The following is a 26,392-nucleotide window of genomic DNA, read 5'->3' as shown; positions in this document are numbered from 1 at the left end:
GTCTGTAGTGACTGCTCAGGACCTCCAGGAAAAATCACCTGTGTGCTTTCTCAGGCATTTGCGGTTTAAATCTCTGTGATGGATCTTCAGAGAGGACAAGGTGATGGAAAGCAACCTGAAGCAAGTACTCATAAAAAACAGCCAGCTCCCCAAGAATTACAATAATACCCAGGAAAGTGCTGTTTAAGCTCCAGTAGCAATCACTTCTCCATATCATTCAAATGCTGCAGCACTGAAGAGAATTTGCTTTCTGCCTGAAACTAACGTCACAGCTTCCTTTAAACAGCCATTATTGCTCCAGATGCTGGGAAGTATTGCTTAAGTCAAACATGCCTCAGTAGATGTGGTATCTCATCCTTTTGATACTCACAGGGAACACATTTTTGGGTGAGCTTTCAGCAGACACTTTACATTTCATCCCTCTTTTCCTCTTCCCCCTCGGCAGGCAAACAAAGCTGAGCACCTCCAAAAACTGAATTTAGCTCATCCTGAAGTGGGAAAATCCCAGACAACTCATTCCAATTTTATGTCCGTCCTTCCTTCCTTCCTTCCTTCCTTCCTTCCTTCCTTCCTTCCTTCCTTCCTTCCTTCCTTCCTTCCTTCCTTCCTTCCTTCCTTCCTTCCTTCCTTCCTTCCTTCCTTCTTTCCTTCCTTCCTTCCTTCCATTTTTTTATTGCTCAGAGAATATGAAATACAGAGAATAGATGAAAAATGTATTAGTAGCCTATTTGTTTTTCTTCGGATGACAATACCTAATAAGTTAAGCTTAGCCCATAGCAAAGCAGTCCCAGATGGCCAGGCCTGTTCTAAATAAGCTGCTTTTATGAGACCAGGATGTCTAAAAGAAAAACACTTCATAAAAGGAGAAAATGTGCAAAGCAGAAAAAGTCCAGTACAAGAAAATCTCTCTTACAAAACTACTACTGTTCAGACTCTGTATAAACATAATTATCAAAGACATACTTGGTTTTTGTGGGAATTTTTTCCCTTTTTTATCCCCCAAGTCTAGAAAGGAAATATTTTAGTCAGATATTTATATACATTTCCATTCTCCCAAAAAAGAAAAAAACCTCAAAGGTTCCCCTCACTGGATGTGAAAGCTTACCTGATAAAGAGACATTTGAAATCCTTAGCAGTGAGATATGCACTTACTATTAATATATTAACTGCTGAAATTGCATAATTTTTCTAGAGAGGAAGGTCTCAAGGGCATGCTCATTTAATTCCTGCTTACAAGGAGGAGCACATCTGCTTTTATCCATGCAGTCCTCCAACCTAGATTGCACTGTGGCTTTGTAACATAGAGATTTAATCTGATTTTCCTTGCCTCTTACTTTCATAGAGATCCCCCACAGACTATTTTGAAACCATCCTTTAAGAAACAAACAAGCAAACAGGTAAAGGTTTGTCATCACCAGGGGATAGCATAACTAATGAACCACCCTCCATCAGTCAAGTGTTGCCAGTCTCCAAGAATCAAGCAAAACCCACTAATATGTCCAAAATCTCATTTAAAGTAACACATTCCATGAGCAACACAACTACTAGTATCTACTTTCTTATTATTTTGTGCCTCGGAGCTGGATTTTCAATGGCCGAATAGGATTCACAGTCTTGCCGACACTTTGTGGTGAGCTTTTTTTCAAAATGCGTAAACCCTGTTGTGTAAAACGTAAAAGAATACGCTCACGTTGCAGCCCGTCCCTCTGTCACATCCTGTCCTGGGACAGCTATTTTCATGGCACAGAGGACTCTGTTTCTACAAATTCTAGACAAATGACCTTGAAAAGTCTTAAATGTTCCTGTTCTCACACAGTCCTGATGATCCCTAAACCTTTGTTTCTTCAATAAACAGAAAAAAAAGCAAAATGTTATTATTCATACACAGAATAACAAGAGGTTGCACTAATTCCTTTTCTTTTGACCAATAGAACAGGGATACTATTTCTAGGGAGAATAGAAAGGTTCAGGTTTCTTAAATGTATGTCTCACCAATTGCTCAAACAGGCAATTGCAGACCAAAAAAATTCCATTCTGAATGGAATTCTTCTGTTTAGGCTGGAGGTACTTTGTTTTAGCAGGGGTGCAGCAGGCACAGTGGTTGGTTTCTTTTCCATGAGAAAAATTAATATGTTTTCATTTCAGGTCAGACTGGGACAATTTTCCTTTTTAATTTCCACTTCAGGCAGCAAATTGAAAAATCAATACTCATCATAGTTTTAATTGCACTGTCTGTGTTCTTTTAACCAACACTCCAGAACACAGCACAGAAACTGCGGTATAAAAATAGAAAATGGAGAGTGGAAAATCTGCTACCCAATAACTTATGCTGCAAATCTACAGCCCTGTGACTTATTCACAGAATCACAGAATGGTTTGGCTTGGAAGGGACATTAAAGATCATCCAGTTCCAACCCTTCTGCCATGGGCAGGGATGCCACCCACTAGACCAGACTGCTCAAAACTTCATCCAACCTGGCCTTGAACACTTCATGGGTTGGAGCATCCACAGCTTCTGTTCCAGAGTCTCACAGTAGAGAATTTCTTCTTGATATCTAATCTACATCTATACTCTTTCAGTTTAAAGCCATTCCCCCTTGCCTTTGTCAAAAGCCCCTCTCTGGGTCTCTTGTAGCCCTTTCAAGTTTTGAAGGTTTGGAGGCATCATCTCACTTTCCATTTCAGTGGGTGCTGAATACAATCATCAGGTGAGGGTACAAAGTGCACTTGCCACTGACATAGCCTAAATGTAATGGAGAGCTGCTGAGCAAATAGCTTTAAACACTGGGAGATGACAAATGTTAAAGGCACAGATTACCAAGTCCATTACTTCACCATGTTCTGTTGAGAGTAATCACTGATTAAACACTGGGTCATCAGTTTCCAAGCAATGTTTAGCTTTGTATCATCCCAAAGTATCCCTTATCATGGCAGTGTTTGAATGTTCTCAGTTGGCAGCAGAAACAGGACAGTTGCATTAAGTTAAACCTCAGGATTAAATCTGGTCTCCGAGGCAAAGGCAGAGTGATTAGTACTCCTGTTTATAAACAGAGTTACTCTAATCTTTTACTTATAAATTTTCTCCCCCATCTGTTATCCATCAGGGAAGTGAAGCTTTAGGAAATTGTGCAGATGGCTTCAAGACACTGTCGTTCTTCTGCTGAGAAATGCCTTGGCCTCTGGATGTGTACCTTGGAAATGGAACTTTTTTTGCCAAAACTACACCTTTTCTAACCCAAGATCCTGCACTGAAGCCCTGTGCAAGGCGTTTTTCACTGCTTATTCTCCATAGAAAATGGGCTCCATTCTTGAAAGATGCAATGTGCACTACCTGGGCCAAACTACCTGATTAAACTTCATCATCTGGGTTTGATACTTAGATTCATGAGAGGAAATGAGTGTTAAGCATCCACAGCATGCCAGGACATATTGAAAGATCCCTTCAGCAATACATGCCAGTATTTTAAAAATAGGGCACATTAGGGGTTATGTGTTAGAGAACATTATATCTTCTTAAAGCAAAGTTTTTGTGCCATTGTGCCATGCTTGGTTTTCTTAGTGAAATCAGGCAATTCCCCACAGTTTTTAAAGTTATAGCAGTAGAACGTAAAAAGCAGGAAAGCAACCAAAGGAAGAGAGACTTGGAAAAAACTTTCAGACGTAGTCAGGTAGTTTCTGTAATTGCAGATCTCTTCCCAATGTGTTTCTGTGCATAAATACAACCTGGTGGGCAAAGTACTAAAAAATCCATTAAGATATCATAGAAAGGCTGTGCCAATTGATAGAAAACCCCACGATCTCACAAGCCTGAAACTTTCCTAGGCAGACTCTAGCAGAGTAGAGATTGTAGGATTAAAAAGACAGGTTTTCTGATGCCTCAGTATATCACAAAAAAATTCACATGAATTCAAATGAAAGGCACCATAAAATTCATAAGCACCTCAAGGAACAGGGCCTGACTATCTACTGCAATAAACAGATATTAACCCAACACATTTTAAAGGTGACCTTTGCACATAATGTTCAAAAACCTCGGGTCAGCCTGTATACAGCATCCTGCCAGAACCATCACAAAAGATATTCAGGGCATGTTCTTTGAGGTTAGTGACTGCATACAATTTGTCTATCACGGATTGTCATGGCACTGCACATATATGTGTGGTCAGAGTCTTCTTTATTAAATCTAAACCATTCAGTTGAAATCCAGGCTCAAATACATGAGCTTCAGCTTCTGCACAATTTTGCATTTTCCATGTTGCGTATAATGCCATAAAAGGTAAATTCTCTCTTGTTACCCATCTATTCTTAGAAGCCTAACATGGGTGGTTGAATATCATTTGCAGAGAACATGCATTTACTCACAGAAGATTTCCACGCAGATTTTGTTTTAAGAACACTGTTCTTTGAAGAAAAGAAAACACATTTTTGAGATTAAGACATAGAATCAAGGACAGGAAATCCAGGTGAAGGTTTTAGTTCTGTCCAAAGTTTTCTGTGTCACTCTAGACAAATGACTTCACACCTCTCTTTCAACTCTGAATCTCTTGGATGAAGACTAAAGTGGTTCCTCACTTTTCTTGAGTGTGCAAATACATATAAAAATGTATTAGCGCTTTTTTTTAGATGAAGAAAACGCCCATTTTTTATTTGTGGGAGCCCCTGTAAAACGAAGATGTCTTTGCTGGGCTGCCACGCGTCCCTACAGTGCAAATATAAATTACACACTTGATCCATTAGTACTCCAATTTTTCATAAAGTCTGATTCATTTCACCAGCTAAGAGCTGGAAGTCTAATCTAAGCTGGCCTTCAAAACTCTGGCCAACAGAGAGAGGCATCTCCAGAGTATAATTTTTCCCACTGACAGTAGACACCTGGCACTGCATTCCACTGCCAAACATCGGCATTTGTGTCACTTGAGACATTCCTGCAGTGCCCAGGACATCCCTTTCCACCTTCACCAGTCCTGCACGGGCTCAGCACCCCACTGCACTGCAAAAGTCCTTCACTGAAACGGCCAAAAAATTCCACTAAAGGAGAATTCAGCTGTTGTACCTAATTTGGGTGTGAAGTGCAGAGTGAATCAAGAGTCCAGGCTGCCTTTGCAGGCCGGGCAGAGGTGCCATCAGCACAGTCAGAGGAGCAGGCAAGTGATTCAGCTGCCCTGGAGCAGATGGCTACATCTGCCAGCTGAAAAGCTCTGCAGGCTCCTCCAGCCACACAGACCTTAGATCATCTAATGCTTTGGATTCAAAGAAGTTTTTTTCCCCATTTAGAACAGCACAGAATTTACTTAAGAAATTAATTTAATTTATTTATTTAAGAAATTACAAGCAGTTATTGGCAAGTCAACTCCTCTATTAAACAGTGCCCCAAAATACAAAAATGACAGAGTTCCTAATGTGCAAAACTTTCAGCAGAAAGAATGTACAGAGCAAGCAGATACTTACTAATTACAGAAGAATGCCAGCAACACCACTATTTGTTTTAGGAGAAAGGAAGCCCTGAGTGCTAATTCCTTGTAAGAGAAACATCGGTCTCACTGGTATTCAGAAATTAAATTCATGTCACTCCTTAAAACTTGCACTTATTTGGTAATGTGGCAACCTTAATGGAAAATAGGATTTATATGTCTGGCAATTCAGTTACAAAGCTAATGATAGTAAATGGGGGATAGAAAGTGGGGTGGGAAGGTTGGAACTGAAGAAGCAGCATCTGACAAGTTTTAAGAAGCATAGTAGAAAAGGCAGCTTCCAAAACCATCTTCCAAAATGTCAAGGTGATGGAGTTTTAAACATAAATAGATTTCTTTTTAACACTATAGACTATAATACATGTGAGAGCAACACAGGAGCCACAAAAAATAGAGAACACTGAACCACATGGCACTTGCAGTTCCCAGCATTCCCATCTTGGCTCATTTACTTTTTGCAAAAAAGGCTGAAGGCACCACCAGGTGATTGTCTGAGAGCACTCATCTTGCAGAGGCCATGCTGGATGCAACCCATTTTTACTGGATAATCTCAGGATGCTCTGATGGAAAAGGGCACCGTGATGCATGACAGAATCATAGAATGGTTTGGTTTGGAAGGGACCTTAAAGATCTTCTTGATCCAACCTCAATGCCACAGACAGAGACACCTTCCTTGCTCAGAGCCCCGTCTAACCTTGAACACTTCCAGGGATGGACCAGCCGCAGCTTCTCTGGGCAACCCGTGCCAGGGGCTCACCACCCTCATAGAAACGAATTTCTTGCTAATATCTACTCTAAACCTGCTCTGACAGAAAGTAGCTCAGAGAGAAGGTTGCATAAAGAACATGACATCCACTGCCCCATGAAGGAAGTTGCTCCCTGGATGTGCATTTCTCCCACATATACTTCAGGTCATATTTAGCATCCAAATCCATTTTTCTGAGGTCTTTGTTAAAGATGGATGAAAGGTCAGAGCCTGCAAAGCAGGATATTGGTGCCCCCACCCACTTGATGACCTTGAACTTCTTTACTCTCTCAGTTTCAGAGAAACACGTTTTTGTGTTCCAGTTCAGAAAGGTATTTAACTGCACCTCATTTCAGTAAGTGAACAAGGTAGGTGAACAAGGGTCTCAAGTTACAGGTAAAGGTACTTTTACAGGTAAATTACAGCAAAAGGTAATTGTCAAGTGTTTCAGAAAACAAAAAGAAAGGTTTCTATTTTGAAGTAATGCACTAAAATGACTTCAGTCTTTCATCGTGTGGGGAAGAGCAGAACAAATTCTCATTCTTGTATCACTTCCTTTGTGAGGAAAAACACAACCTCCTCTTTGATATCTATTCAATGAAAGAATTCACTAGAGGTACCAGAGGTAGAGCAAGAAATATCTACAGAAAAAATTTTTAGTCATTGCACAGATACAACCTGATATTGGAGCGTGAACACGCAAGTGGTGCTTCAGCAGTGATTTGTTACATTTCTGGCATCTCTCAAGATTCAGAGAGGAAAAGCAGAAAAATATACTCAAAACACTACAGTCAGTTCTGATAACCCCGATTACTCACACTTCCCTCCTTCACCAGTCTGTCATTTTTGCGACACCAGCTGTGTGCATTTACTGTATTGCTGATGATTTATCTTCCATGGCCATGGAGCAACAACATAAGACGCCTCAGGAAAGACACCAAACCTTAATGAAGAAGCAGAGCAGCAGGACTGCAAGCTCCCAGTCCTCCAGCTTGCTGTGGTGACATTTCTAGGACACCTGAGCTACTCCAAAGCCTCCCCACATGCATCTCTTCGTGCTGTGATCAAAGCAGGGACCCAGGTGCTGAGTTTATGCTCCAAATTCACAGTTCCTTCAGCTTCCCCATGACTGCTAGGAAGACAATGAGTTCAGCAGCAGAGCTGTGGGACTGTGTCCTGGGCTGGGGACACGGGGAGCCAAATGGTGCCAGTACCCCTCACAGCAGCTCTTCCAGCGAATGCCCAGCCTGCACTCAGCCAAGAAATTCAAGACAACTCCATAAGCAGTACATGAACTGGTTATTCAAAGATCAGCCTTGACTGAAGCAAGACATGCCCTGCCCACCCCATTCCTGTGGCTCTCTAATGACTCTGTCATTTTAGTTAACTGGGGCTATTTCACCCAGCCAAAACAATACCATGTTCAAAGTGGCTCGTCTTGACTATCCAAGTGTCAACTTTTCCCCTTCTCGTAGATAAGCTGAAGCAGGAAAACAGATTGTGGCTTCTGCATCCCCTGGTCCCCCCACACAATGGGAATGTCATTACAGCCCCGCCATGCCCCCAAGGGCGGAATAAAAACCTCTTTCTACTCTGTGTTACAGGGTAGGACATCATTATTCCGTGAAACATAATAGCTCAACACTTACATCTGAAACACAATCCACTCGCTTCTCTCTTTTTTTTTCTCACCGGAGCTACTACAGCTCCCTTGTTCCATTATGTAAGATATTACTTTCTCTGTCTGAGAGCAGGAGGGAAGACATCAGCTGTTATCTTTCAGCCGATAAAGATCTTCATTCACACCTGATGGATTGCAATTTAAGGAAAAAAAACCCTTCCTCCTCCCTTGGGCTCTGTGAATGGCAGTGCAATAACATTGTGTTAATAGCTCCCAGTCTAGATAAGGCTGTTCCTTCTGACAGTAGGAAACGGGGTTTGATAGTCACTGAGATGTTTTGATCACCTGTCAGGGAAACATTATATCTAAGTTTTGCTTCAGTAGAAATATGTCATTAGCTTCTGCATCGCGTTCCTTGCCTGGCTTAAGAGCTGATACCATGCACAAGTGCAGACTTTAGGCATAAATTCACATTATAACAATGAAGGGCTATGGACCTTGAAACCCTTTTATATTTGACTGTGATTTCCAAAAGAGTATTTTCCACTTCTTCATCCAAACCTTCTGAAAAGTCCTTTGCACATCAGGCATTCTGCTGTGTCTCCTAATTTCCCCTCATGTCACTAGAAGTTAAGGGCATTTGTTTAAGAGGGTCTCTGCAGCTCTTTTTTGATGCCTACCCCTAAATTTACCACCATGCTCAAAGAGGAAGAAAAATCAGAGCACCTCTGGTTAAAGTAAATTTGACAAATCTCTGTTTTAGGTCCACTGGTATTTCAGGTGTTACAACTTTTGGGAGTCTGTGAGTTAATATTGTGAGCTGTAATAACTTTCATTTTATCTAATGTGTGGTGGTAGGAAATTTAAGGCTCCATCCTCCTCATCCTTGAACTCACTGTTTATCTCCATGCTTCTCAATACAAAAAGTGTTCCTAGGTTCTGTGATGCTGTAGGAATTATGTCAGATACGCCGATGAAGGCTGCAGCAGCCAGGGCACTGCTGCTCCACTGTTCCATCCCTGAGATGAGCTCTAAAAGCAAGATATGATGATCTGCCCAAAGCCAGAAGGGTGGAAGAGACTGATTTTTCAGCTGAGAGCTGAGCTTTGCTTGTCTTGTCCACCAGGACAGAGTTGTGGATGTAACTGTGCACACGCATGTGCAAGTCAGCGCAAACACATGTACTCTGTGGGTGCTGTCACACACAGAGATGAAGCACTGCACAATAAATTAGTCCTGATGCGGGACTGCAGCTGCCTCAGAAACTCCAGGCAGTTCTGCTCAGTGCTCCACTACCCGCGAGAGGGAGCTGAAAATCCTCTCTGGCTTTGTCTGACAGCCACAAGGTTGCTAATAACCCATTGGGTCTGGCTTTCTTTTCCCCCTCACCCCCCATTTTAGAAATATCTGAAAAATGTTTTTCATAAAACTGGGGAAGAATAGGCGATGTGAGGCAGGTGAAAACAAATCAATTTAAAAAAAACCCCTTAAGTCTGAACTCTTCCATATGTACTGGAGATTGACAGTAAGCTTTTTGGAAAAAAACCCAACCCTTTAAAGAAAATGATTGTGGCTTTTTGCTGCATTGCTTGAGTTCCTAAAGAGCTCCAGCTTTGTGAGGTGACTCCTGAATAAAGTCTGGCATTAAGTTCAACCCAGAGTCTGTGCTGAGGGTGTCTGACAATAGTTTTATCAACATGTGGTACTTTGTGCTTGAACCAGACCCCAAGGTGGAGCACAAGTTGTAATGACACATGATTTTGGTGACACATGAACTGTGCTGCAGCTCGTGGTGCTGTATGGGAATCTCAGTAGAGACAGCCACGGGCTGCTGTTTGCCAAGACGAATGTGAAGCTGGTGAAGCTGGTTCACAGTAGTGCCCTGCAGAGCCTGGGGAGATCCTCCCCACCACCCTGTTCCTGGCAAACAAGATGTGCTGTCTTGCTGCCTTTTTCCACCAGATTCCCAGACAATGATATGCATGACACAGGTTTCTACCCCAGGGGACAGTACTGCACCGTGCTCCCATCCAGGCTAAGCAGGTGATGAAGAATCAAGCAAATCCTGCCTGAGAAACAGCTTGTGGTGATCTTTCTCCCTGGGGAAAGGCAACTGTCAGCACAGGATCAAGAAGCTGTCCAAAGGTAGGAGTCAGGATACACTGAAAATGGCGCAAGGGACAGCAGCACCACGGGAGTTGTGTGGAAACACCCCATGGATGGAAGATTTCTGCTCTTAGATCCTAAATCTGGCCCTCTTTCTTTTAGTTAACTAAACTTCTTGGTGAGGCTGATTGTCCCTTTCCCATTCCACAGCAGTTCGGCCACTGGGACCTGAAAAGGTTTGTGCTGCATTCCTTTCTCAGACATAATTCCCAGAGACACCAGGGCTCAGAGAGGTAAGGAGGAACAACCTTTGAATGAAAAATACACTAGATTTTAAGATGAAAAGAGCATCCAGCACTATTTTTTTTTACATGAAGATACACTCTGGTTCTCCACACAGCTATCAGCCAAAATAAAATGAGAATACCCCAAAATAAAATAAATAAAATAAATCACAAACCCAAACCTGTATTTATAAGACTTGACAAGTGATAAAACACAATGAAGTGTATTTCCACTGCATATGCTCCCTTGACCTGTCATGAATCATTGCAACAGGAAAGGTATGGTAGCTGTGTGAGCAGCAGAGCAAGCTGCCATTTAAATTCCCCTGCAGATTAATAACACCATGATTTAGCACTCCCCCAGCAGCAGACCACTGTAAATAACACCTAAAATGCTCAAGAACTCCCATGATGTCTCTCTTAGGCTTTCTACCAGAGCTGACTGAAGGCAGGAGAGGCCCCTCATTGATTCCAAGAGGCTTAGGTTCAGGCCATTGAAGTAGATGCTCAGCACAGTAAATCTACCAATATTAGAGGGAGGCTTTCGGGGTAAATCTGCTGTAAAAACCCTGAATATCAGAGCCCTCCCACACCTTGTGCTTTGCAAAGAACAGGAGACTACCTGGGAACTACTGCAAGATGTGTTTTATTTTCAAAGCCATGACTGAGCCTAATTTAAATGGTGTTTTCTGACACTTTTTTTTACAATTGCTGTGACTGTATTACGTTTCAGGCAAGGGAGCCTGCTGGGAATCCAGTGAGAGCAGTGTGCAGAAATTAGTTCTCCTGTTCACAATCCACCCGTTGGGCATTTTCAGCTAAGGGACACTGGTCCCATCCCTTCTTTCCTCACTTATTTCAGAAATTGAATAAATAATTTCTGCCCAGAGAAGAGAGCCCACAGGCTACGAAGATGAAAATGGTCCCCAGGAGGGTCCTCATGGTCAAACCCAGTCTACTGCAGACTGAATTATGAAATGCAATCTGAAAACTGCCTTTATCCCCAAGGCAACAAGACTTTGTTTCATGAAAAGGAATTCAATTTTCACTGTGAAAGCTAGTTATAGATGGAAGCAAATTCACACAAATATGTTTATTCAGAGAAATCCTTGCTCCCAGTGTATTTTCCATATTCAGTCAGGCGTAGCAATGGGAAAGCAGAGCCAAGGCACTTTGAAATGTCTCACAGACAGTTACAACTCTGTTGAGGAGTTTATATTAAATAAATTCTGGTAAAGTTAAGGAATTCTCTATATTTAACAAAGTTCCTTTGCCTGTTTCCTCATTACTAAAGGATTTCTGGGCATTTCTACTCATTATTTTTTTATTTTAAATACCTATATCAATTAGTTTTACTAAATAATTCTCAAGGTTTTTGCTGAGTGTTCATTTTGTGCTTGCTCTTCAACTTGTCTACTGCAACCACTGAGACCTCTCACAGGGATTTCAGTTGTATTCCCTTTGTTTTAACCAGTACTCCAAGTCCTTACTCAAAATCATAACTATCATGCCAAAAAATTGACTGAGCAACATTTAAACTCAGTCCACCAGGGAAACAAGAACAAACGCTCATTAAAAACTGCTCCCAGATTTCCTGCTCTCACCTGTCCCCCAAATCCCTCCATGCTCAGCCTTTGCTGTCAGGAATGTCAGCGATACCAAACTGCGTGCACATCCCCATTTTTCCACATCACCTGCCTCCAAGGCTGAAGCGCAAGTGCTTCCATAACAGACTTTGTAGGAGCTTTTGCCATCAGGCTGTTTCCTTTGAGGTTCAACAAAAAGATTAAAACACTTGACTTTAAAGAGAACACTCTGAAAAGTGATGCCCTGTACTGGTCCATGGATCAAGCTGAAATTTTAGTAGAAACTGTGTAGCTTTCAGTCTGATGAGCTCCTAGATGGTTTTCTCCTAACCCAAAGTAGGCACTCTCCATACGGAGCTTAATGAATGTTTCAGCTGGAGGGGAGCCATCTCCATTGAGCTAAGAGCAGTGGGTTCATCTTCATACAGTAAATTTGAAAATAACCCACATCAAAACTGGAAAATTGTTCCCTCTGTTTAGCAGCCTAGGTTGTCACCACTTGCATAATAAGTTTTCAGGATGAATCACAGACAAACTATACAATGTCTCTGAAATTTCACTTTTCCTCTAAAGAGCACAGTTAAATTTAATTGTTGTTTTTAAGAACAGACCAACAGGCAGCTTATATCCACAAAATATTCCATGAAGCACATGGACACTGGCACCCAAGATTTTACCATTTATGATATGTTTTCAAGGAATAAGCAGTTGTGACTTATAATCAACACTGCAAAAATCAGACTATCTTCACTTGGTTATTTCAGTAAGTGAAGCCCAAATCCCACAGCCTCCTAGAGTCAGTGGAAAAGTTTGTATCTTAAGAAGCAAAAGGATGTGAGTATTTCAAAACCAAGAAGACCTACTGGCTCAGTAGGTGCTCTTCTCTGGCACCAGCTGTTTAAGAAATAACAACAATGCAGTAAAGTCGATGTGAAGTAGAATGGCATGAACTGACTTCCACAGCTTCCAGCCATGGACCAACGTGGTGATAACAACACTTACCTCCAGTTCAGTTTGATACCAAGATCATAGAATCACAGAATATCTGAATTGGAATGGACCCACAAGGAAAATCAAGCCCAACCCCTCTGCAGGCCAGCGGGAAACCTAAACTCATAGTCTTTGGCAAGAAACCTCACCACTGTGGTTTCAAGGGACATTCTGTGTTTCGAAGAGAAGTGGGCTGGCCCCTCTCCCTTTCTGTAAGTGCTGGCCACGTTAGATGAGTATTTTGGTTTGGAACAGTTGTGCACTTAGGAAGCAACCCCCCATCGCTCCCTTTACCACAGAGTTCACAGAGGTTCCTCAGTTCACACAGTGGTATGAGATTGCTTTTGTGGGAGAGAAAATCAAACCCTCTGTTTCAGCACACCCCAGATGTTCTCCTACAGGGATGTGAGGCTCCCAAACTACACCCTCTGGACTCTACTCCAACCCATGTTCCTGACAGCACCATTCTGTGCAGGGAACCACACTACATATCAATGGAAATAACCCCCCTGAACCACGTCATATGTGGAGTTCTATGTCAGGAGCTCAGCAGCAACCCCTTAGAGACACCAATCCAACCCATTTCTGCTCAGTTATTGTAGGAACAAACTTGTAGAAGCTTAATTAAGGGTTTTGTCCCTTTGCATTAGTCACAGACTGCTGTGGGCAGGGCTGAAGGTCTAGCTCTGTCCTTACCACCTTCTCCTGGCAGAAGTTTTACTTCAGTCTTTTTTTCCTGGCTCCTGTTATCCTGCTCTTAGTTCCTTACAGGTCCGTCCCTGTGCTTCAGTTAAGCCAGGCGTCTGACTTGCCTGAAACAGCAAAAGCACCTAATGGTCGACTGCTCTAAATCCATGGTACTGCATTGTTGTTCACAGCTGATAACAGCAGAGGCACAGGCTGGCTGGACACTGGAATTGAATGATCCAGAGTACAGATGCTGGACATGAGTGGTTACACCCTGTGACACAAATGGTTTCAATCTCAGCATCAGGATTAGAAAATTGGGCTGGTGGGAGCAGCCTGGATCTGGGACAGTGCAAAAAGAAAGGAACTGCAAAAGCAAATTTTCCTGATGAGGAGAAGGATTAGTGTAGGACTTTGGTGATGATGTTTGAATTAGCTTTAACAAATAACCCTCAAAGGGAATAGTTTTTGGCTTTATCCTGAACACTAAGTTGGCTTTGAACTACAAGGGATTCCACAAAATCCCAGTCTATTTGCACTCCTTTCTGGTAGTGTAGGATCTTTTTGTCTTTTTTTTTATGCTGGATGTACATCTCATGGATTACCTTTGAAATTTCATAACATGTTGTGTAACTTCTTTTTCTTTATATCTTGGGCTAGCTTACTTTTAAAACCAGCTGTGTCTTTTCAGCTGAGGTGAGGCTTTGCAGCTAGCCTGCATTATGTAAACATGCATTGTAACATCCCCAAACCTGCAGTTAGTCAACAAAAGATCAAACAGACCATGGTGCTTTCATGGTAGCCATCAAAGTCACTCAAACTTTCTAAGTGAAAGCTGCCAGCTTGCTTTTTTTTTTTTTTTTTTGTCCAATGACAAAGATAAGGCTATTTGTCTTTCTTTCAAAGTTACAAATAAATAAGGAAAAGGATAGTAGTTTAAAATGATACCTTAATCAAACCTGTTCATCTCAGAGTTTATATTTCAAGCCTTTACCTGCATTCCAGAGTGAAGTCAAATGTCAAACTTTCCCCCTTTATCTTCTCTTCTTGACTCAGGAGAAGATCCATATCTTTAGAGAATGAAACAACTGTTTTCCTTAAAATGTTTCAATAGGCCTTGGTTTTGTAAAACAAGCCACTTCTCTGGCAGGTGCTTTGATTTCAGAGAATTAAAGTAATTGTCACAAAAGGCCTGACAAACCCCACAGCTGCTGGAGTAAAAGGAGAAGGAGCTGCATGGATGTACACAGCATGTCTGGGCAGGAGAAAAGGTGGCCAGTGAGGGGGGCCTGGTATTGACTTCTTTAATTCACTGTCTATTTTTCCATTCAATCCGTTTTGGTCCTAAGAGAATACCAATATTATTTGCTTTCTCATCTTTCCTAAATCAGCTTTATCAGCTGGACCAGTTGTGGGTGTTCAGAAAAGGACACAAAGCACAGTCAGAACTGTAGTAAACAAGACGTGCAGAAATATGGTTTATTTAGTCTTCACATAAGAGGACTGAAATGGAGCAAAGAGACTTACAAAGCAGCTGCAGGTGAGAGAAAGACAAACAGCTCCTCATGTGCACTGATGATAGGACAAGGAGTAATTGGTTTCAACACCACCAAGAGAACTTCAGGTTGGCTACCCTGGGAGACTTCTGATGTGATTAATTTTGTGCTAGGAAATCTTGTTCAAGAATCTGTGAAACCTCCACCACAGGAGGGTCTCATAAAAAGCTGAGACAGGAATGATTTAAGTGTCTAGGAGAACAACTGATCCTGCCTTAGAGGAATTGAAGAGTTGTAGGTTAAAGCACTTCTGTGAAATATCTTCCAACATTGTCTCCAAATACCTAATTTTATTTTCTCAAACACCTTGGATTAAGACAGGACTCACAGCTCAGAACTGATTAAAAGTTTGGGGTTGTTCATGCCTTAGCCAAGACTTTGGGTTACACTGCTCTCTCCATTTCTCATCTAAACTTCCAGCTCATGCAGAGAGGGGTGAAAACTAAAATCCAAGCAAGGTACCAGCACCGGGCACCCTCACAAGGCAGCCAACCCCTTTCTGTTAATATCACAGCCTTGAAGAGTTTTTCACCTGCTACCATCTAATCCCCACAGTGTTTAATCTAAATCCTGACCCCCACTCTGTCCTGCTCAAGTTGCACCTCCTCAGGGGCAAGAACTGAGTGTACAACAGTGAACCTGTTCTGGATGCCAGGCTCAGGAATGATCATGGACAGAAGCTGTTAAACTGAAGAACAAGACCAAAGTTTGAGGGGAAGGAGAGACAGACTGCCCTGTGATGTTAGGCCTCTGCCCTTCTGCTCACCCAAGTACCCAAGCCCAGAGCAGAAAGTATAAGCTGTCTCTCACCTGTCTTGCATCCCTTTGCAGGTAAGAAAATTATATTTTTTTTTATTATTATTTTTTTTTTCTTTTTCTTAAAACTGGGTTAGTTTCATGCAGGCAGATAGTGCATATTTTTGGGAATTAGATGGGAAGATTTTTTTCCCCCTTCAGGTCCAGTCCCTGTAATTGTGAGTGCAACTAACAAAGGACAATTGCAGGCACAGAGAATAAGTTTCCACTACTCAAGCAGCAGCCAGGAAGAGGTTGAGAAAATATTTTGATGCCCATAACATCATCTGAAAAAAAGCATTTTAGTGATATATATTTCTCTTCCTGTTTTACACCTTAGAATATATTTTTAACCATTTTTTTTTCTGAGTTCATATTTAAGTTACTTGTTGCTCTATAGAAAGCTTCACTAGTGTTAAACCATGGCCAGTCCTCTTTCTGGATGTGAAGGTGCCAGGAAATCACACAACAAAGCCAAGTGCCAGCCTCCTGGAGAGGGAGAAGGAAATAATCACTTTCTATGTGTGTGATTGTGGCTTCTGGATGTAAATCCCAAATTGTCCCATAAATCCTGTTGTAGATGGTTCTTGATTCCTACATTTCAATTTTAAAATCGTGTCATGGGCTCCCACTCTCTCCTCTTCTTTCCTGACAGTACTCCTCATAGCAGGAATTTGCAGAACCCTCATTTGCAGATGCATTTGCTTTCCAACCATCCTGCAGAAAAGATTCTTGAATAAGAATTAAATATATGAAGTACTCAATGTAAACATTTAGGAAGACCAGACATAAGCCATGCAGAAGTACTAGCCAGTTTGAAGCTGAAACCACAGTCCAAATCAGAGTCTTGGCTTTGCATGTCCTTGCACAGGTGGAAGGCTGGCTGTGTGCCTGCAGGAATTGCAAGGGCTGTACCTTTGAAGGACAATCCAAAGAACTGTTTACAGTTGTAGTTTTCTCCAATCTCCAGGATCTTAACACAGAAACTACTCAATTGCCAAATGGCCTTTTTAATTCTTTCCCTGTCTTTGCTATATGCATTTGGGCTGCTACCATTCCCTTCCAAATTCATTATCATCCTCTCCTTCCACTCCTTTTTCATGGTCCAGATTGCTGCTCTCTTTGCCTTTTTATGTCTCTTTTCCCTGTTTCTTCTGTGTCTAAAGCATCCTGCCAGTTCCTCTGTTTACATCTCTGCCTTGTTCAAGTCCCCTTTAACAAATCATTCCTTTCAAAATGCCCACAAAGAGAAATAATGGGCCTAAAGAACACCATGAAGTCATTCACCTCTTTGATGCAGTCATGCACCCTGTCTCCTCTGGGTTCAGCCCCTTGCAGTGGGGCTGTCTTTCCCCTCTCTCAGTTGTGCCCAATGCCAAGAAACTTCCTAAATAATTAGGGGATGAAATTTGGCTTGAAGAATGAGTCACTGACCTTGCTCCACTCTCAGCCCTGCCATTAAGCTGCTAAATGACCTTGAATAATTCTTCTAACCTCGTCTGTCCCCATCTGTCTCATCCTGTGACTTTTTTCAGCAAAATGTGTAAGCTCCAGAGACCTTGTTATGTGCTGCTAAACAAAAGGGACCTATTCTCCCATCGACTGACTGAGCTGGGATTTATCCCTGTAACCACAGATATCTACAATATCTATACCTGAGCTACTCACTTAAGTTTTCTAGAGAGTCAGAGGGGAACAATAGGCAGGTTTAGGTTAAGTTTCAGCTAAGCAAATGCAGGCCTTATATTTGGGATGAAATTAATCACTTCATCAGAATGCTTGCATGTTGAAAATAATTCCACAAATATTAACCAATTGCAATTCTTTGATAAATTTAGCTGAAATATCTAAGTTATTTTTGGCCAACTAAATTGCATTTTTTAAATAAATAAACTATTCCACGCAAAAAAAAATTCACCCCAACCTTTTGGGAAATACTTAATACTTGGAAGGTGATTTTTCTATGTCTTTCCAGTAGTTTCTTGTAAATGAATTCTTGAACCTTTGCCTTACGAGAAGGTTTTACCACATTTCACACTCCCAAAGGGCTGTCACTGTGCAGAAGGCATGAAAACAGGCAGGTACCAGTGGGCCAGCACCAGACCCACCTCAGAGCTCTCAATCTGGTTTTATGAAAGCAGAAACCAAGAGCTCCTTACCACCTCAGGAACCACATCAGTACCTAAACCTTGATGTAACACCACAAAAATGTGACAAAGACACTTTTCCCGCCTCAAATGAGAACTTCCATGAAATGGCATCTGCTCAAGAGCTCACGGGAAGGAATATTCCATTTTCCTACCCCAAGGAAGAAGCTTGGGGAACAAGAGACCTTTTGCAAGGCAAAAGATGGAAAGGTCATGTCACACACCAAATATGCCGAAATGGAAGCACAGGAACATTACACCAATCACTGCTAATCAACATCACCTCATCCAGCTGAAAGGGCAGTAAATTTGGGAGTGTCTTTGAAAAAGACTAAGTAACAGAATTCACTTAAAAAAAAGAAAAAAAAGTCAGAGTTTTGCCAAAAACTATTATACGCATTCTACAAAGGGGTGTCTGTGAGCAACAAGGAGGGAAACAATAATAATAAACTGGACAAATGGCTTTCATAAGATAATAAATGAATTGCAAATAGCACACATCAGCCACACTAATTCTAAAAGAAAACAATTCAAAGAACAGAAATGAAATGTGAGTAGGACAAATAGCTTCTTCATTCTTAGAAAATAAGAGGCATTTCCCTGAGTAAAGAATCAATCTATAAAATACTGAACCATTTGTATTTTGGATGCTATTTTTTGGGCCAAAGAAAAAAAATTATAAATATATATCTCCACACATTTAACCACCCCAAAACCAAAAGTACATAGAAAGATTACAGATTATGTGTCACCCTGATTCTTTAGCCTTCTGATGACTTTTACATTTTTCTAGTGGAGTCTCTCATGAATGTAACATAAACGAGTAGATTGTTTTCATTCCAGTCTCTGATGGACTGGTGAACTGACCACTAGGGTCAGAAAGGTGTTCCTCTCATCTACCAATCCTTGACCAAACTCCAAATCCTATTTAAATCAGAAAATGATAATAAACTTCCTCTTCCTCTGCTCACCTCTAAACCTGAGTGAGTGTGGTTCTTTCATGTCCCTAACAGTGACAATTATGGGGCCTTAAATGCCCAGTCAAAGAGAATTTCTAAAACCCACCTGAAACTGGATAAGGAACAACTCAGAGAATGGATATAGACCTAGAAGAAAACCTTCCAACCTTCCACAAGGAAGAAAATTCAGACAATTAATTTAATCACATTTATTGGAAATGCCTGGGCAACCTGTATAAGGCTGGAGAAGTCATCAAGGGCAATGGAAAATGAAGATGGACTCTGATCCTTTAAAGGAGACAGAGGAGTTAGTACCTTTCTGTGAAGATCTTCCTCCCAGAAAGAAAGGTTGGTAAAAAGTGGAGGCTTAATTATTTCAGATCATGAGAGTTTGATGCTGCAGAAGAATACTGCAGTGGCTTGTAACTCTGAAAACTGGAATTTGATCAGCTTATTTTGAAGCCAAGGAATCCACTTCTGGCTACAGCAGCTGGAAATGTAAAGAAGAGGAAATATAACTAATCAGCTGGACAGAAAGCTGTATTTCATATCCTTCTAAAGCCTCTTGAGCCATTCTGTTCAAGGAAGAAACAACACTCAGACATCACAGAAAATTAATAGAAAAACATGGTTTTCTTTCTTGGAGGACATATCTGATGTTTAGAGGTACCTTTCTGTGGCAGTAACATTGTTCAGGCCCACAGAAAATAAAAGAGGTGTTCAGGGGTTTAGAAACAGCCCGGGAGCAGCCACAGATGAATCCACAATGTGATATTCTCATCTTACTTGAGGTAGAGCAGTGACAACCAGCATCTTCAGAGACGAACTTTGACATGTCCTCAAAGGGGCTCAGCAGCAATCTTGGAATCACTTAGGAGTCCTAATAGTTACGTCAAAGAGTTTTCGAACTAAATAGGGAACTAAATAAAATAGTCCATAGAAATTATTCTGCAAGACAACACAATGTCATAGAGAGTAAAAGCCTTTCTGTGGAAAACCTAAACATTCTGCTTTGAGGGTGTAATTTTGTTGTAAACTTCCCTAAAGAATTTAACCACTGGTTCAAACATAAACAGTTTGCACTCCTTGGGTTAGTAAATAATGTTCTGCTTCTACACCAGTGCTTGTGTCTGACTTCTGTAAAATCAATGCTTATTTCTTTCCTTTAGGGCAAAGAGCAGTTCTGATGGCAGTCAGGAAAGGAAAGATGCTTGAGAAACAGAAGTTAGAGAGTGGTTTTGTAGTGAAGATTCATTTAGACAATTTGGTATCTATTACAAGCTGAAATCAGGCAGTGTCTGCATGCAAATGCGGAGAGAGAGTGAAAAGGAACTTTGCACAGGGAGAGGGTCCTTTTCCTTCATTATCATTTACAAAGTAAATGAGTGACATAAGTATGGGATCTGATGACTGGAAAAAACTGGACATGAGTGTCACAAGGCTCCAGGGCTGTGTGCTAGCAATATGTGCCACTATCATGTTCAGGTGCTCTCTTCATCCAGTTGACTTTGAGAATTTATTACCATTGTGGAAGGGGTCTGTAATCTCACATCAGTAGGATATGGCTGTCTGCTGCTGCACACAAGGAAAACCTTTGTCCCTTCATTCCTTGTCCCTTGGGCAAAACGGCTGCACTTAGGGGAAGGTAATAAAGATCCTCTCAGATGCCACACTGTCTCTGTCTGGGAAGCAAGAAAAACAGAAAGAGGATGAGACAGAAAATGACAGTGCATGCTCTGAAATTGTCAGTCTTTAGGAGGCATTTGGACAATGCCCTAAATCATATGCTTAAACTTTTGGTCAGCCCTTAATAGGTCAGGAAGTTGTACTAGATGGTCACTGTAGGTCCCTTCCAAGAGAAATAGACTATTCCATTCTGTTCTGTTCTATGATGAGGGATAGAGGGTGTGTCCAAGGAGAGGGCTCAGCTGTCTTTGCTTTCAGATTATGTCAGGAAAACAAGCCACTAATTTGTCACAGAGCATGACGGAAGTGATTACAGAACATCTATACAAAACAATTCCTGCCACACTCCATGACCACTGTATGTGTGAGGAGGGATGGGAACAAGGGAGGAAAGTCGTGCACCAGGGCTGGTGATTTTGAGCAGTTTCCAGATGGTACTGGCACACTATATTTTCACTATCTCATGAAGAAAGTGGTTCTGTCATTCCAGGCATTCAGAGAGGGTTTCTTTTCACCCTCCTGGAAACGTTTGACTTCATCTGGCAGTTTTCTTACTGCTACCCATGAAATAAAGATTTTTATCAATTGCAGTGGAATAGCCAGAACTTCTTTATTGTCAGTTCTGTTGAAACAGGAGGCCAGTGATGACTGGAAGAGCTGGCAGCCTGTGCAGGCTGACATGAAAAAATAATTTGCTGAGCTCTGTCATTCAGATAAGGAAAAAGGACCCGGTTCAAATCTGGGGGGAAAGTGTGTCTTAAACAAGAGTCTGCAATTTTGCAAGACCTAAGGCAGCAGAGGGGTACAGGTGGGAAGATAATTCCAAAGTGGGGATTGTGGAAATAACATCTAAAAGATGAAGCACAGATGGCAAGTGGCTAAAAAAAACATTTACAAGATTTTGTGCAGAATGGGACAGAAATTCTATACTACAAGTCGAAATATTCAAAATCTTCCCATTGCTCTCACCTAACCCTTTATTTCAGAAAAAAAAAAAAAAAAAACGAAAAAAAAAAAGAAAAAAAAAGAGATATCTTGGGTACAGGTTTAAAACAGGCAATCACTTGCTTGAAATGATGCAAAAAAGATGGGTTTATTTTCCCCATTGCAGTACTTTCTTTTGCATGTTGTCAGTAAATAGCCAGAACAAGATGGCTCAGCAGAATAGCAGTCAGCTTTGTAAGGTATGGTTGTAGAAAAAAGTCATCAGGGACAATAAGCTGAGTGTCCTCAGACCTGATATTAATTCCTTTTAGACCAGCAGTGGATTTAGAATATTCTGTAAGAGTTACATGCTGTACCCTGATTACAATACTCACAGATGAAAAACATCGTTATAGTGCCGCAGCCCCTGCCTTGGCCTTCTCAGGCAGGACAGTGCACTTCCCATGAGCCTTTCATCATGCCAGGCAAATGTTTTCTGCACAGAAAAGACAAAAAAAGGGAAATTCGATGAAGGCTGTCAGGAGAGGAGAGGAGAGGAGAGGAGAGGAGAGGAGAGGAGAGGAGAGGAGAGGAGAGGAGAGGAGAGGAGAGGAGAGGAGAGGAGAGGAGAGGAGAGGAGAGGAGAGGAGAGGAGAGGAGAGGAGAGGAGAGGAGAGGAGAGGAGAGGAGAGGAGGGGAGGGGAGGGGAGGGGAGGGGAGGGGAGGGGAGGGGAGGGGAGGGGAGGGGAGGGGAGGGGAGGGGAGGGGAGGGGAGGGGAGGGGAGGGGAGGGGAGGGGAGAGGAGGGGAGGGGAGGGGAGGGGAGGGGAGGGGAGGGGAGGGGAGGGGAGGGGAGGGGAGGGGAGGGGAGGGGAGGGGAGGGGAGGGGAGGGGAGGGGAGGGGAGGGGAGGGGAGGGGAGGGGAGGGGAGGGGAGGGGAGGGGAGGGGAGGGGAGGGGAGGGGAGGGGAGGGGAGGGGAGGAATGATAAACAGTGAGTACAGAATTGCAGTGGCTGTGCTGAGGGATTAGGAGGGCTTTGCACTCCATTTTTTGCAGCACATGATAATGTTTGGTCACTTGAAGGACAAGGAGAACCAGCACAGGGACCTCCTCCCATGTTTCCCACTCCATTGACACCATCACTGCTGGACCATGGCAGCAGTAGCAGATGAACAAGTTATTGCAGATAATACTGCAGTTAAACCATGACTTCAAACTAAGCTGCTAAAAAGTATTTTAATTTCTTTTTCTTAATTTTCACATCTCAAAATATTCCTTGAAGGCAGTTCCTCAGCAGGAGCTGAAGGAAAACAGGCTGGTTACAGTTTAATAGACTGGTCGCAGAGAGCTTTTCATAAAACAGTTACACTATTATAAATGAGAAATATTGTAAGAATAGCTAAAATTGGAATTTGCACGAAGTATGGTGCCTTTTATTTGCATATGACCTCAATGATTATGTGCAAGATTTGGCTGTCCTCAGAGTAAGTGCCATACTCTGGTTAGAGAAATATGATGCCTTTGTTTTGGCAGAAAATAAATCTCTTAAAGTAATCAAAAATTCATGTAGCATATTCTAAAAATATCCCCTCCAAAACTGTCTCTGCCAGACAAAACAGGAGAAAATATTCGCCTTTGACAGGGATATTGATCTATAAAATGTTTCTTTTCTTCTCCCTTCTTTGCCCTCTTGGTTCTCTTCCAAGCTCCCCTCTTCTGGTGCTTTCAGAGGAACGAGGGCTTCTGGGAAGGATCATCTTGAAACACAACTTTTTCAGCAATGTTCCGAATTTTATTTCCACTCAGGAGGCCCTTTGCACCGGTTCTGGCAATTTAGAAAGGAATTACATCCATTTCTAGCTCTTTAGACTTCCCCCAGCATGTAGAAGGCCCTTTGTAAGAACAAGGGCTCAGTATGCACATTACTGCAAGGTTGTTTTGGATGCCCTCTCCCCTACATAGACGTAAATGGAAGTGGATCTGGAAAAAATGTTTCACTTCCTGTGAAAGCAAACCCACCTAGTCAGGAATCCTCATAAAGAGAAATACCGCTCAAGGCAGGGATTTCTCTGAATAAACGAAGTGTCTAGGTGTTCAGGAGGTGGATTTCCTATTCAGTGGTGCACACTAGTGGCTTTATAATGCAGTGATGATGCAAAACCCTTCTGCTAGCTTAAAAATACAAGGTTTAGGATCACTGGAACAGCAGTGCAGAGCAGCTGGACCAGTCCACTGCTGGTCTGTTGCTGTACCAGTGGTGGGAGCTAATTTAGACCAGCTGTGGCTTTTTTTGATTTGGTCACTGCTTGTCTCTCCATTTTAAGATGAAGTGAGGAGAAACTGCACTGCTGTAACTCTCCAAGATGGGATTTTGTTTACTCCCCTCTCTTCTTCAAAGGCAAAACAGTATCAAAAAATTATGCAAGTTTCTAACTGATTTACTTAAAAAACAAGGGGGGTGGAGTAAAGTTGCTGTTTGTTCAGCAGAAAACAGCAAGTCACTGGAGAGATGGCATTTCCAAACAACAAATATCCCACCTGTCTCTTTGACCTGGCACCCTGTCACACCACAAGAGTGATGGATTAAAGCTTTTATACAGTTGACTGCTGTTTCTGAGTCTCATTTTTCCACTGAGGGCTCTATTTCCCCATTAGCAAATGTTTTTATTTCGGGCAGACTACAATGCCTTGTTTGTGTTTGTTTGGCAAGCCATGGGTTAGCCTGGTCAAAGGAAGGAGGAGACATGGCCCATCCCTTATGTGACTGTCTTTTAACAGCTCTGAAAGGCCACTGGCAGGCAGCAGTCCCTGCTGCTCCCACGCTGCACTCCAGGCAGCCCATTACTGAGATAAACCAATATCACCTATCAAGCATTAGCTGACATATGGCTTTTGAGGGACAAAATCAGATAAGAAAGAGTTTAAATATTGAATCTACTTGCACAGGCTTTAACTTCTCTGTTTGCAAGGAGGAAGAACACAGAGGCTTATTCTGAAGTCAATCATTTCAAAATGCAGTCAATAAAACCAGTGTAAAAGAGCAGCTGGTAAGTACAACCATGTATCAAGTGAACCATTGTATTTTCTAGGAAAGAGGATGTAAGAAAGTCTGGTTATGGGACCACTCTTTTTCCTGGAATACTATACATCTAAAATAGCAGCTTAACAAAACACCACTAAGATTAAGGGACATTTGCTGTTAAAGCCTAAAGGAATCACAGGCTTCCTTAACTGAGGGACTCTTAAGGCCTGAAGGAGCACTGAAAATGGTCTTTCCGCTTCTCTTTGTCTCCTTTCTGACCTATTTTTTATTTGCAGTTATTTTGGCAGAACAAAATCCTTCTTTCTACTAATTGTCAATTCATACTTTCACATGGAATAGGCTTAACAGTTGTTCAAGATCCGTGACAAACTGGCATCCAGAAGTCTGGAAACAGACATCCATAGTTTTGTGCACATGTAAGTACAAGGAGGGTAGCAAGGATTTCAGCCTTAATATTCAAAGGAGTCCTTTAGGTGTTCAAATTTTGTGGCAGGGTTTATTGTTTCCAGTGACCTTTGGGAAGTGCTACCATGTTCCTAGTCCTTCTTTCCATGCAGCCCTCAGAGATGGCAAGTCAGGTCCCCAATTAATAGTACTTTCATAGATTTTGCATCCAAAAAGTAAGGAAATCATATCTCATCTATGATCTCTGACAACCCTTCAGATTGTTCTTTGTGCCTTTTATCCAGTGCATAACCTTCAAGAAAGCTCAACGAAGAGACAAGCAGATCATCTTCACCCTGCAACTTGTCACCTTCTCGTTGCAAGACCAAGCCTGGGGCCCAAACCTACACACAGCCCCTGCTGTGCCAGGGGAGTCACATCACTCAGAGCTGCACTGCTTCTGGAGGCAGCCTTTTGGCTTTTGAGGACCAAAACCAACTCTTCTGCCTCCTTGAAACCTGGAAGCTGCTGATCGCACCTTCACCGGAGTTCAGTGAACCACCTGAATCTAGCTGAGCTCCTCCTTTTCCTCCTCAGAGAGAAGATACTGCAAATTCCTCATGTGAAGAAAAAGGGAAGCCACCGTGGCCACTCACGAAAGTCATGGAAATAGAGCTGGGAATTCATGAGTAGTGAGAGGGATTATAGACTGTCCCATTAAAATGTGCTCCTCTCTTGGGGAAAACACCCTCCATGGCACTGCTTTGTGCAGCTCACATCCAGTAAGCCAGTTAAATTGCTTTGAGGGAGTGAACGGAAATATATCCCTCCTGAGGGGAGCAGGAGGTCTTTCCTGTAGACGCCAGAGTTTTTCCTTAAACTCAATGTCCAAGTCAAATAATTTTCAACTTCCTTTGCAAAAGCAGGAGTCAGATGGAAGAATCACACATTGCATGGAAATAACAAGATTTGCACAGCTTGGTTGAGTTCTTTCCTCCATCCCCTTCTCCTTCCAGATCCTCCTGAAAAGAGCTAAAACGATAATCTCTTGAGAGTATCTGTTACTGACAGTTCATTCATCCCATTTTAATGGGATTCTTGCTTTCACTTTAAAACTGGAGCTGGTTTTGTCACTCATGAAGGATTTTGTATTTTTTATAAAAACACAGTGTGGTGGGAATGGGTCGTTTCAGTAGCAAACTACCTTTCACCAACATTACTTCCATGGTCTCTTCCATACTATAATTAAAATCAGTCTCTGATTTTAAAAGATAGGAAAGTTTCACAGAGTGCTTAGAGGCTCCCTCAAGCTGAGCTGCTCTTGACTTCTGGCTTAGAAGATGAGTCAAACAGTGTAATGGTACAGAATTATATCTCACAGACTCATCTTCATGTCTCCAGGACTTG

This window comes from Chamaea fasciata, unplaced genomic scaffold (genome assembly GCF_029207755.1).
Source record: "Chamaea fasciata isolate MVZ Bird 193981 ecotype frontalis unplaced genomic scaffold, bChaFas1.0.hap1 SCAF_6, whole genome shotgun sequence".
Taxonomy (NCBI): Eukaryota; Metazoa; Chordata; class Aves; order Passeriformes; family Sylviidae; genus Chamaea; species Chamaea fasciata.
This window is presented reverse-complemented; position numbering follows the sequence as displayed.